This window comes from Propithecus coquereli, unplaced genomic scaffold, assembly GCF_000956105.1.
Source record: "Propithecus coquereli isolate 6110/MARCELLA unplaced genomic scaffold, Pcoq_1.0 Scaffold235, whole genome shotgun sequence".
Lineage (NCBI taxonomy): Eukaryota > Metazoa > Chordata > Mammalia > Primates > Indriidae > Propithecus > Propithecus coquereli.
In genome coordinates, this window is record NW_012147897.1 from 4,761,560 (window position 1) to 4,773,459 (window position 11,900).

Consider the following 11,900-nt stretch of genomic DNA (forward strand, 5'->3'; position numbering starts at 1 on the left):
TAAAAGCTGCTGTCCCTTGGCCAGGAGTGGGCCTCTCCAAGCTCCTCCCAGCAACTCAGAGCAGTAAGTGAAGATGTCAGCACCTTGGACAGCGCCCAACCTATTACAGGCCTTGGAGCCAGCGGAAGCAAAGCTCTCCAACTGCCTCAGCCTCTGGGTGATGGATTTCCTCGTTTCTCAATTTGATTAAAGCCCAGTAGATAACCAGAGCGCCTTGTTCCTTTCCCTTCTCCCTTCCTGATGAACATAATTAACTTCGTCAGGCTGGGAATACTTGCTCTTAAATACTGCCTGCCCAGCCCCCACCCAGGCATGAATCAGTAACACACAGCCAGAACACTTGGAAGACTCGTATGTTTCTTCCTGGGGACTGGAGGTGGGAGAGGAGGCTCTCCCTGAGATATATAGAGGCTGTGAATAAAGACTGAAATGTGGTAGGTGGATAAAGAAACCCCTAAACTGGAAGTCGGGAAATTTGGAGTTTAGTTCTGTCTTTGCCACTAATCTAGACATGATCTAGAGCAAGTCACATACCCATTCTTTCTAAGCCTGGTTTTCCATTTGCAAGAAGAGTATATTGGCCTGAACAATCTTTAATGCTGTGTTCAGTGCTAATATTCTATAGTAGAAAATCTTTAAAACAGAGAGGGAAAGGGACTTTCCTAAGGTCACACAGCAAGCTATGGCAAAGCTGGACTTGAATTCATGGCCCCTGGCTTCTAACACAGTGCTATTACCCCTGCACAGAACTTATTCCTTCATCCATATCACAGACTTTCTTGCCTGGGGATGGAGGCTGAGAAAGTTAAAAACAGATAGGATCGTGTTAATTGGTGCCAACAAAAGAAAATAACATTTAAGATATGTGGAAATGCTGACATGTCTGAAGAGAAGGGAGAGGAGCATGGCATGAGCAGTTAAGATTAGGGGAAAAGGACCACCTGACTGAGACAGGAATTCAGCCCCAAACTCAGAAAACCCAGAAGGTTTTTTCACTTGCCTGAGGCCATTCAATAAGGCAACTGTAGAATCTTTTTAAAGAGAAAGAGTGAGCTCTTATTCTGAGCAAGTGTTGGAGGAGCCCCTGTCAGAGAAGGGAGAATGGACAATATCAATCAGCAAGAATGTATGAGGTTTCTAAAGTGTGCCCAGCTCTTTCCAGGCACTTTGGCAGGGATATAGAGAATAAGACTTGAATCTGCTCTCTAGGCATGCCTTTGGTGTGCTGCTTCTTCTACTTGGAACTACTTCCAATGCACCTATGTAGGTCCAAATACTGCTGTATTTGGCCCAAAGCAAATGACTCCCCTGCCAGGAAGGCATCCATAACCTCATCCAGAAGCCACTTCTTACTCCTCTGAATCTCCAAAACATTTTCTTTGTTCCTGTGTTATAGTATTTAACACTATACGCCTTATCTGCTCCTATCCCCACCTATAAGAAGAATGGAGAGAGGGAGAGAAACTGTATTCAGTTTTTGAATCCCTCAGAATACTCAAAACAGATCTGAAATGCTATAGAATCTCAGTAAGCATTGGGATGATGAATACAGATGTAGGGGTGACTGGGAGACAGAGTAGATGAAGAAACGGGTGTGTGGATGCGTGAGTGGGCATATTGGTGGATGGGTGGGTGAATGGACAGATGGACAGATAAAGAAGTACATGATTGGGCCAGGCGCGGTGGCTCACGCCTGTAATCCTAGCACTCTGGGAGGCCGAGGCGGGTGGATTGTTTGAGCTCAGGAGTTCGAGACCAGCCTGAGCAAGAGCGAGACCCTGTCTCTATCAAAAATAGAAAGAAATTAATCGGACAACTAAAAATATGTATAGAAAAAACTAGCCAGGCATGGTGGCGCATGCCTGTAGTCCCAGCTACTCGGGAGGCTGAGGCAGAAGGATTGCTTGAGCCCAGGAGTGTGAGGTTGCTGTGAGCTAGGCTGAGGCCACGGCACTCACTCTAGCCCGGGCAAAAGAGTGAGACTCTGTCTCAAAAAAAAAAAAAAAAAAAGAGAAGTACATGATTGATAGCAGGATAGAAATGGATAAAAAGTAAATGGACTGGTAGATGGGTGGGTAGATGGACAGGTGAGTAAGTGCATGAGTGAATCTATGGACAGATGGATGGACGGGTATGTTGGTGGATAGTAGGGCTGGTAAATGGTTGGATTAATGTATAGTTGGATAATTGTGTGGGTGAATGAGTAGATAGATAATTGCATTATTGTGTGGAGAGATAAATGTCAGGGTAGGTGGAGAGAATCACAGGGGGAAAAATGGAGATATTCCTAATATCACAAAGGTCTTTTTCATGGAGACTTTCCATTGCTAGTGCCAGAAAAGTTACTGTGGGGGTTAGCTGTGCTTAAGCTGAGTCAAAAGTGTGCCAAGGCCCCAAAAGACCTCAGGCTATTTCAGGCTATATCAATAACACGACCAAAAAGAGTGATGGTCCCGCCCTGCCCTGAGCAGTTCACACTGCTCTGGAGTCTGTGTTCTGGTTTGTGCCTCTGGAGGGAGGATGACATCTATAGCTCGTGCACTGCTATGGTTTGACTGTGTCCCCCAAAATTCGTATGTTGGAAATTTAATCCTCAATGCAACAGAGTTGAGAAGCGGGAACTTTAAGAGGTGATTAGGTCACAAAGGCTCTGCCCTCATGAATGGATTAATGTTGTTATTGCGGGAGTGGGTTCATTATCTTCAGAGTGGGTTTGCTATAAAAGCAAGCCCTCTTTTGTGCTCTCTCTCTCTCTCTCTCTCTCTCGCTCTCTCTTGCCCTTCTGTCTTCTGCCATGGGATGACGCAGCAAGAAGGCCCCCACCAGATGTAGGGCCCTTGATCTTAGACTTCTCAGTCTACAGAAGTATAAGAAAGAAATCTCTGTTCTTTTAAACTACCCAGTCACAGACATTCTGTTACAGCAGCACAAATGAACTAAAGACATTCACATAGGAGCTACAGTAGGGAGTAACCTATAGAGTTCACCAAATGAGGAACTGGTGAGACAACCTGAAGTGTTCAGGCTGGAGAAGAGCAAACTCAGGGTAACAATCGCCACGTCCCAGGATCTGGCTGGCTGTCCTGAGTCATGCCCTATGGCCCCAGTGGTGGAGCTGGGTCCCAGGGGAAGTCACAGGGCTGGTGACTCAGCCCCAAGTGAGAAAGAACTTTCTCCCAGGTGGATTCATCACCCAGGGGAAGGACTATCCTCAGGGAGTGAGCTCCCCATTCCTGAGGGCACACAAGTAGAGTCTGGACATCCTCTATCAAGGAAGCTACAAAGTGGAGACTTGGTGTGGAAAGTAAATTAAAATTACTTCCCACCCTAAAATTAAATCATGTGTTCATCTCTTCATTCCTCAGCAAATCAGGTTTACCTGTGTTCTGTGCTCAGACTGGAATACAGGGAACTTCTATCCAGAGCTGAGGGTTTGGGGGGCTCTGAGAGACAGATAGGGTCTTATGAACCCTCAACTTTCTCTACATGTAGAATGGGGGCTTGAGGAATGAGGAGCTGCTGAAAATGTCCTTTCATAGACCCGACTGACTGGGGAGGAGGAGGATCAGAGCTGCTCAGAGCCAATCCATGACCCAGATTCCTTGTAATTAATGAGTCTACGTCATGATGTGTTGGCTTGTGACCAACCCCGGCCTCACTCCCTGGTATGAGAAGATTAAATCAATTAAGAGGAGGAGGAGATCTGGCTGGCGCTGGTTGGGGACAGCAGATAATTCACTTACATAACAGGGGATTGAGGTTTGGACTTGGCCCTTGAGTAGTAGGGGTGGATCCAGACCCCAGGCCTTCAGAGAGGGAATCCAGGATTTGAGAGTAAATGCAGAAGGGGAAAGGGAGTCCAGGGGAGGAGGCAGTGGTGACCCCAGGCCCATCTTCCATCTTCCTGCTGAGAATGAACCCCCTATTCCCTGGGCTGGAAGGGGTCCAAATTGAAAAATCACTATCCCATCCCCAAATGAGGGTGTCCCAGCCACCAGTATCATTCAGCAATGCAAATCTAGCCAAGCCTCTCTCCTTAGCCTGGCATTCAAGGCCCTGCAACCTCTCCAGCTGCATCTTCTGCCTCCAAGGGGTGAGTGTGGGTAGAGAGGAAACTACCATGTCCTGGCGTTCCCTCTGTGCCAGGTACCAGCTAGGCACTGGAGGTACAGAGAGAAACGGACCCAATTCCTTCAAGAGTGCTGCCTGGTGGGCAGCAACACATACAACACTCTGCGCCAAGTGGTACAACAGAGTTCTACATGGGCAGGGCATGGAGGGGGCACAGCTGAGGGAGGCCTCCCAGGCAGGGCCAGTTCTAGAAGGCTCCCCAAACGAGGCAGCATTTGCACCCTGAGTCTTAAAGGAAGGATGGGTTAGTGAGAGTTCATCAGGCTGACCTGGCTGAGGGAGGGCTTTGGGTGGCGGGAACAGTGTGTACCACGGCATGGGGGGGTGAGAAAGTTTGGCACACGTCCAGGGATCATGAACAGTTCTTGTGGATGGAGCCTAGAGCGCGAGGCAGGGATGGGGGAGACGAGGCAAGAGAGGTAGCTGGGTCCAGGTCTTGCTTTTGATGGAATGCCAACAAAGCACTGAGGCAAGGATCCCAGAGTCTCTGATCCATTCGCACTTCCTGAGCTCTGACAGCATGCCAGGCCCTGTGCTGGGACTGGGGTGGAGTGGCAGTGGGAGTGGCAGCAGTGGGGACAGAGATGAACCTGACTCAGGCCCTGCCCCCACCAGGAGTTCTCCAAGGGCACACAAATATTCCCCCTTTCCAAGCTGGGATTCGAGCCAGCTGAGTTTCTGGAGCTCCAGCTCTTGGATGGGGCTGCCTGCAACCCATCCTGAGGACTGAGATACTCAGACAAGCAGTCTAGCTTGTCAAAGGGGAGCTGACCTCTGGGGCCTGCTCCTGACACTTAACTGGCCCCCTGAAGACCTGTCTTATGGTGAGCAAGGGCCCCGTGAACAAATGCACACAGATGAGAGACAGTGACAGGATGAACTGTATCCTGGGGATGGGGGCGAGGCATGGATTGAGAGGCATTTAGAGAGCGGACTCACCAGGACTGACTGGCTGCCAGGAAAGAGAGAACAAGGGAAGGGTCTTGGATGGTGCTCAGGATTCTGTCTCAGGCTGTGCCATCCTCTGGGAAACATAGGAGGATGCGAGGGCAGGAGGGGAAAATGAGTTGCAACTCTTTCAGGCGGCTCAGATCACTGGATTCATCAGAGGGGCCCAGGAGCCTTAGGAATTCAAGTGGACCACACACAAGCTGCCTGCAGGAGCTTTCTTCATGGTGTGGAAATCCTCCTTCTACTCCCTCCCTCCCCTATTCCCTTCCCTCTGTCATTATTTCTTTGTGCAGCTCTCTGAGTACCTCCTCTTCCCAGGCTGGCTCTGGGCCAAGCAGGGAGGCACAGCTCCGAGGGTCATCCTGTTCTTTCTCCAGAAGGCCAGCCCCTAAACATGACACTCCTGGCATAGACAGGACTTTTCTGCAGGAAAACTTGGGCTGGGAATTGAAGCTAGTGCTTCAAATGTATACCATTGCTAAAAAGATTTAAGAACTAACCTTTACTGTTGCAAGCAACAGAAACTGACTCAGGCTAAACAAACGTATTGGCAGTTCTGCCAGTCAGCTTGGAATGGATGGGAAAGCTGGAGAACCAAATGAGTGGGCAGCTGTATTCACAGCCAACCTCATGCCATAGGAACAGCTGGTCCCAATGCCTCCATCAACATGCCCTTGGCCTCTGAACATCACCCAGACTGGGAGGTGACACAAGCACAAGTGAATTCTAATGAAGCTGCCTCCCAGCCTAATTCTCATGTCAAGTCCTGAGCCAGGAACCCAGTTGGCCTAATTGCCAGGGGGTGGAAGTGGGAGGGTACCTGGCCACCTTTGACTTTGAAGTAGGAAGTGGGACCCTAGTTTCCATAAGGGCTCAGCTAGTGGGAGATTAACTTAAAATACAAAGCAATGGAGCAGTTCTAGCAGCAAAAAAATGTGACAAATGTCCTCTACACATTTACTGAGGAACCACTAAGAGCTGGATGCATTGCCATGAGTTTTATATACACAAATTTTCAATGCAACTCTATAACATAGATAAGGATTAATCCTATTTTGCAGCTGAGGAAACTGAGATTAATAGAGGTAAAGTAACATTCCCAAAGTCACTCAGCTGGGAAGTGATGGAGCCAGGACTCGAACACAGGTGAGTATTTTGTTGTTGTTAATAAATACTTTATCCTGCCTCCCAAACTGTAAACACAAAGCACTTGTGCGTATCAAAAGAAAAAGTGTGGGGCACAGAAAAATAGAAGTAAATACTCCAACATCTTCCTGCAATGATTGATGAGATAATGGGGTTGTGAATAATATTTTTTCCTGCTTTTCAATGTTTCTCTGTACTTTCCTCTTTTTTTAAATGAAGAGCATACTTTACCTTAGTAATCATAAATAAAAATAAAGTAAAACAGTTTTAAGGATTATAGCAGTATTACCACAATTATGGAGAAAATACGTATAGAAAAAAAGGCTGGAAGGATTATTTGTCAAAAAAGTCTTCAGATGGTGGGATTATGAGTGTGTTTATTTTTCTTTCAACTTTTCAAAGTTTCAGTAGTGAACTCACTCTCAAAAAAAAAGTGAAATAAATTTTATTTTGGAACTAAGCATAAGAATGATATTAACCTGGCGATGGGACTGACACGTGTTGGTCCTTTCGGGTTCTCATGGTCGTATCCTATGGTGGTTTGGAAGCAGAGGTAGGTCTGAGTGCTCTGGGCCAGCCGGGCAGCTCCCGTGGTGTTTGTTGGCAGAGCTGGCGTAGCCGGCAGGTCACAGTAGCCACAGTCATCTCGGCCACTCGGAGCCAGGTGGGAACAGCTGAGCGAGCCGCCTCTTGTAGCAATGTGTATGTTATCAGCCCTTCTGAGCTGTGACTGGAGTCCTCCTTCAGGCTGGTTCTCACTCCCCAGGCTTCAAGGTTCACCTTCCCGGCTGCAAATGAGGCGAGGCTGCCCCATCATGTGAGTTGTAGTCCCTCCCGAGGTGCCTTCTGTGTATTTCTTGCCTGAGTCGCAAGCCCCTGGCCCCTTCCCCCTGCACTGTCATGGCCTCCCCTGGCCTCCAGAGCCCTCTGCTTCCTCCCTGTTCCTCACCCTCCCCAGTGCAAGGAGGGTTCTTGGTGCCCTGTGCATACTCTGTGAGTCACTCCCCTCTCTGCTTCTCAGTTTTCTCCTGGGTAAAGCAAGGGAGCTGGGTAATCTCGAAGGCCTTCCAGCCCAGTGGTGACACTAGTGTCTCTTCCATGCCTCCCCAAACCCCTCCCCTCCCCTCCGCCTTCCCAGCTCCCTCCCCTTGTCTTCCAGGTACATTCCCTTCCTGCTGAGCCCCTGGCTCTCCAGGCTGAGGCCCGATAGGCTCCTGCAGCCCAGCCGCTGCAGTAAGGGTGCAGCGGGATACAGGAGAGGTGGCCTGGGAGGGGACGGCCCAGGCGAAGGCCGAGGTCGAGGAGGCTGGGCAAGGCAGGCAGCCAGCCCCAGCAGCCCAGGCCAGAGCTACCTCAGCAGCTTCTGTGAAACTCTAGCAAGGCATCTACGCTTGAGCGGCAGCCCCAGGGCTGGAGAGGCTCGTGGGGGGAGAGGGACATTCTGCTGAGGTCAGCACAACCTCTAGAAACCTCTCCAGTGGAGGAGGAGGCCACGGAGTGACCCTGGACTCAGCGGTAGGTGGAAATGATACGTCCTACTCCCTAGGGGAGATGACTCAAGTCCTGGAAAACTAGAATCCAGGGCTGAGCGGGTCCCCAGAGGACACCTGCTGAATCCAGGAATCTCCTCTTCTCCCCCATGGGCTATAGAGCCCCTGCTCTTGTGCCCACTGGGGCAGGAAGCTCATTCCCCTCCAGGGCAGCCAATTATCACACATCAGTTATCACACTGTCACCCATGCCTCTGAGCCAGGGCCTGTGCTGGGGACCTGCCCTCCAGGAGCTCACCATGTGGGGTTGGAGGAGGGGAGACACTACCATGTGTTGTGATGGAGAAGCAGTAGCAGCCAGAGGGGGTCCTGAGCCAGCCTTGGGGCGGGGCAGGGGTCAGAGATGGCTCCTAGAACAGGGAATGGACCCAGGAGGGCCCTGGATAAGCAGGTGTGGTGGGTCTGTCGCTTCAATTACCCACCAAATGCTGACAAATCCCAGCCCTGACATGGCTCCTGAACTCTGGACTTGAATGTCCCACTGTCCATTCAGCGTCTGCCCTTGGGTGTCTCAGCATCCCTAACTCACCAGGACTGAGGCTGAGTCCACCACTCTGCCCCCCTCACATCTGGCCTTCCTCTTTCTGCAAACGTCCTACCCTCCACAGCCTAGAACCCAGGACCCATCCCTCCCCTCACCCTCGTATCTAGCCAGTCACCAGGCCTGGGGTATCTGAGACCACCCACTGTCCCCCACCTCCACACCACCACCAGCCCAAGCGCCTTTGTCTCTCCCCTGTACTCCTGCGAGCGTCCCATTTTCCTCCTCACATTCAGCCCCCTTCAATCACGCAGTGAGAGCGATCTTTCCAAATGCAAATAAAATTGTGTCACCTTTCTGCTTAAAAGCCTTCAGTGGTTCTCCTTGCCTTTGGGATAAAGGTTAGAATGGTTCGCAAGGCCTGCAGGGCGGAGCATGGCCCGGCCTTTACAGACTGTGCCAGTTGCATCCCAACAACCCTTGTCCCCCATTTCCTGACCTCTCGTCTCCAGCCCCCCCGCCTTGTCCACTGCCTCGGCAACCTTTGTTCATGTCATTCGCATGGTCTCTCCCATGGCCACAGAGTCTTGTGCTGCCCTCTTTTCTTCCTCCAAATGACTCCCAGGACATCTGTTCTTCACATGTGCACTTCCCTGAGCACCCGTCTCTAGCCCTTCTCACTAGAAGGAATGGCTGCAGGACACAGTGGGGGGTTACAAAGTAACAAGGGCGTGTTCAGAAGCCAAGGACCTGGAACCTCCCAGCAGCCCCGGAGGCACATCCCTGCCTGGCTCCCAGATGCCTTCCAGAACTCCCACTCACCTCCTGCTCTCTTCCACTTCTGGCCAACTTCTCGGCAAACTCCCTCCCTCAGCCCTGCCCCTTCCTGGGCCTCCAGGCTGGTTCGCTCTGCCTCGGCTCCCAGACAAGCCATCCAGCCTCAGGCCTCAGGCCAAGCACTGCCTCCTCTGCCGTCTGCCAGGGCTCCCCAGGGAGGCCCTGGTTTTCTCTGGGCTCACACAGCATTCTGCACTCTGCACTCCCAGCACTGTCAAATCCACCTGTTGTGGCGTCAGTTTCTCTTCCCCTAGACCAGGGGCTCAGCTTGCTCAGGGGCTGTGAGTTTCCACGTCTGCACCCTGAGCCAGCTCAAGGACGTTCCCAAAGGAGAGCTCAGAAAAGGCTCAGCATACAAATTCAGGACTAATGTCAGATACACGTGTGTTTTGTTTTCTTTTCACATAAACTGCTATTAAGCTCTGTTTCCTTCATTCCGAACTGTTGAGCCCCGGTTTTGATCTAAGCCCCACCAATCTCTTATTATGTGACCTGAGCTTCTCCAGCCCTCAGTTTCTTCCCCTATAAAATGAGAACGACATCCCCCCTCACTTAGGGTTTTCACAATTAAGTGAGAAACTAGGGCGTGGCGTGGCATACAGTGTGTACTCAGTTCTTCCTGCTTCTCTCCCCTACCCAAACTTTGAGCCCAGTGGGGACTTGGTGTTTACCTCCATGAATCTGAACCTATGGTCGTCATGTATGGGTCAAGTTAATCCAGATCATTTTGAAACCCAGTTCTGCCATCTGACATACTCAGGCTCCCACCCACAGATTTGATAAGTACGTTTTATAAGGCCTCACCCAAGTCCTTAAAAAATACATCAGACCGAGCAAGACACCATGGAGGACCAAGTCCAGAGCAGGGCACTGGTCTTCCCTCCGTGCTGCCATGGATTCACTAATCCATTCTCCTCCACCTGCTGTCCAGGTAGCTGGGCATTCCACTAGGGTGTTGCTATTCAATCCCACCTGGGGCTTGCTGTAGAGGAACCTTGGAGAGATGTTCCAAATGCTTTTTTGAAACCAAGATTCTCAAGACTCCAACAGAACCCTGATCTATTACAACTCGGGTTCTCCCAGAGCAAGAGGGATGAGAGATTAGCCCAACTTCTTTTACATAAATATAAGGTTGGGGCCTGGTGATCCTACATTTTCTTCTTCTTTTTTTAATGATATAAATAGTTCATATTCTGCTCTTGGTTAATGCTGTTAAATTGGAAGAATTTTCAGTGATCAGTGAAAAGTCCCAATTAGAAATGATCAAATGAACACAGGATACTTGCCTACAGCAGTTGGCTGTTAGCTGAAAACAGTTTAAAACACTTCAGTGAAAACCTACCTCTAGCAAAAGAAATTTGCTTTCTGAATGAATGAAGGTTTTCTATAGGAAGATAAACATCTGTCCTGCTCTTCTGACTCATTTTAAGTGTGGAATGGTAAAATCCAAATACTTGCTGTCTTGTTAAGATGAGTAGAACTTCACATTTTAAAAATATAGCAACATTGTGTCTTAATAAAAGCTTAGCTGTATATTTTAAAACCTAGAAAACAAGCGTGGCCGACCATGACTTTCAAAGTTTTCTAAGATTATTGAGAATACAAAAAGCCAGTACAAGAGGAAACATAATGAAATCCAGCAGGAATAATTTGTAATTAGAAACCCCACGCAATTCTTCAGCCGGGATAATGGTGATCCATCTTAAAAACACACGTGTCCCACGCTGGGCACTGATGAGCCTAATCAGACACACTCCACTGGCATTTTTCACCGTACCCAGCGGCCCTTAATTGCTGGTGGGTGCGCTGGCAAACTTCTTGCGGCTGCTCTCGGGAGATCATGATTAAGGGCAGGCCTGGAGCCAAACGGCCAGGGGTGGAATCCCAGCTCTCCTCCTAATCATCTGTGACCTCAGGGAAGTTACTTACCGCCTCTGCACTTCAATGCTCTCATCTTTAAAATCAGGACTAAGAAGGCCGGGCGCAGTGGCTCACGCCTGTAATCCTAGCTCTCTGGGAGGCCGAGGCCGGCGGATTGTTTGAGCTCAGGAGTTCGAGACCAGCCTGAGCAAGAGCGAGACCCCGTCTCTACTAAAAATAGAAAGAAATTGGCTGGACAACTAAAAATATATAGAAAAAATTAGCCGGGCATGATGGCGCATGCCTGTAGTCCCAGCTACTCGGGAGCCTGAGGCAGAAGGATCACTTGAGCCCAGAAGTTTGAGGTTGCTGTGAGCTAGGCTGACCCCACGGCACTCACTCTGCCCGGGCAACACAGTGAGACTCTGTCTCAAAAAAAAAAAAATCAGGACTAAGAACCAGCACCTTTTAGGGGGTTGATGCAGAGACGGGATCGGCCACTATGTGAAGCCTGCTTGGCCCACACTGTCTCTCCTCCTCCCCAGTTGCTACTGGGGTGCTCGCAGGCACAACCAAAGGACAGTCCACTTCCCTGCCTCCGTCCTGCTGCCTCTCTACTCTGTTAGGGACACTGGGCCCTGCCAGAAGGCCCAGCCTGTGTGGAGGGGCACCGTGCCCACAGCGGCCCTGCCCTGAGGCCCAGCATGCCCTCTCCTCCTCAACACTGCCCCCGCAACTCTGGCCGATGGCCTGGCAGTTGCCCAGCTGGCCTGCCCAGCAGGGGTGGCTTGGCTCCAGCAGGAGCTGAGGTTCTTCATTTTGTTTTCAGCTTCAGCTTAACCATCTGGGGGTCGGCAAGGGGCAAGGGGGAAGAAGAAATGTGCTGTTCCCGGCTTCTTCCTCCCCTGCCTCACCCCTTGGCTGGACATTGTCTTGGGCTCCAG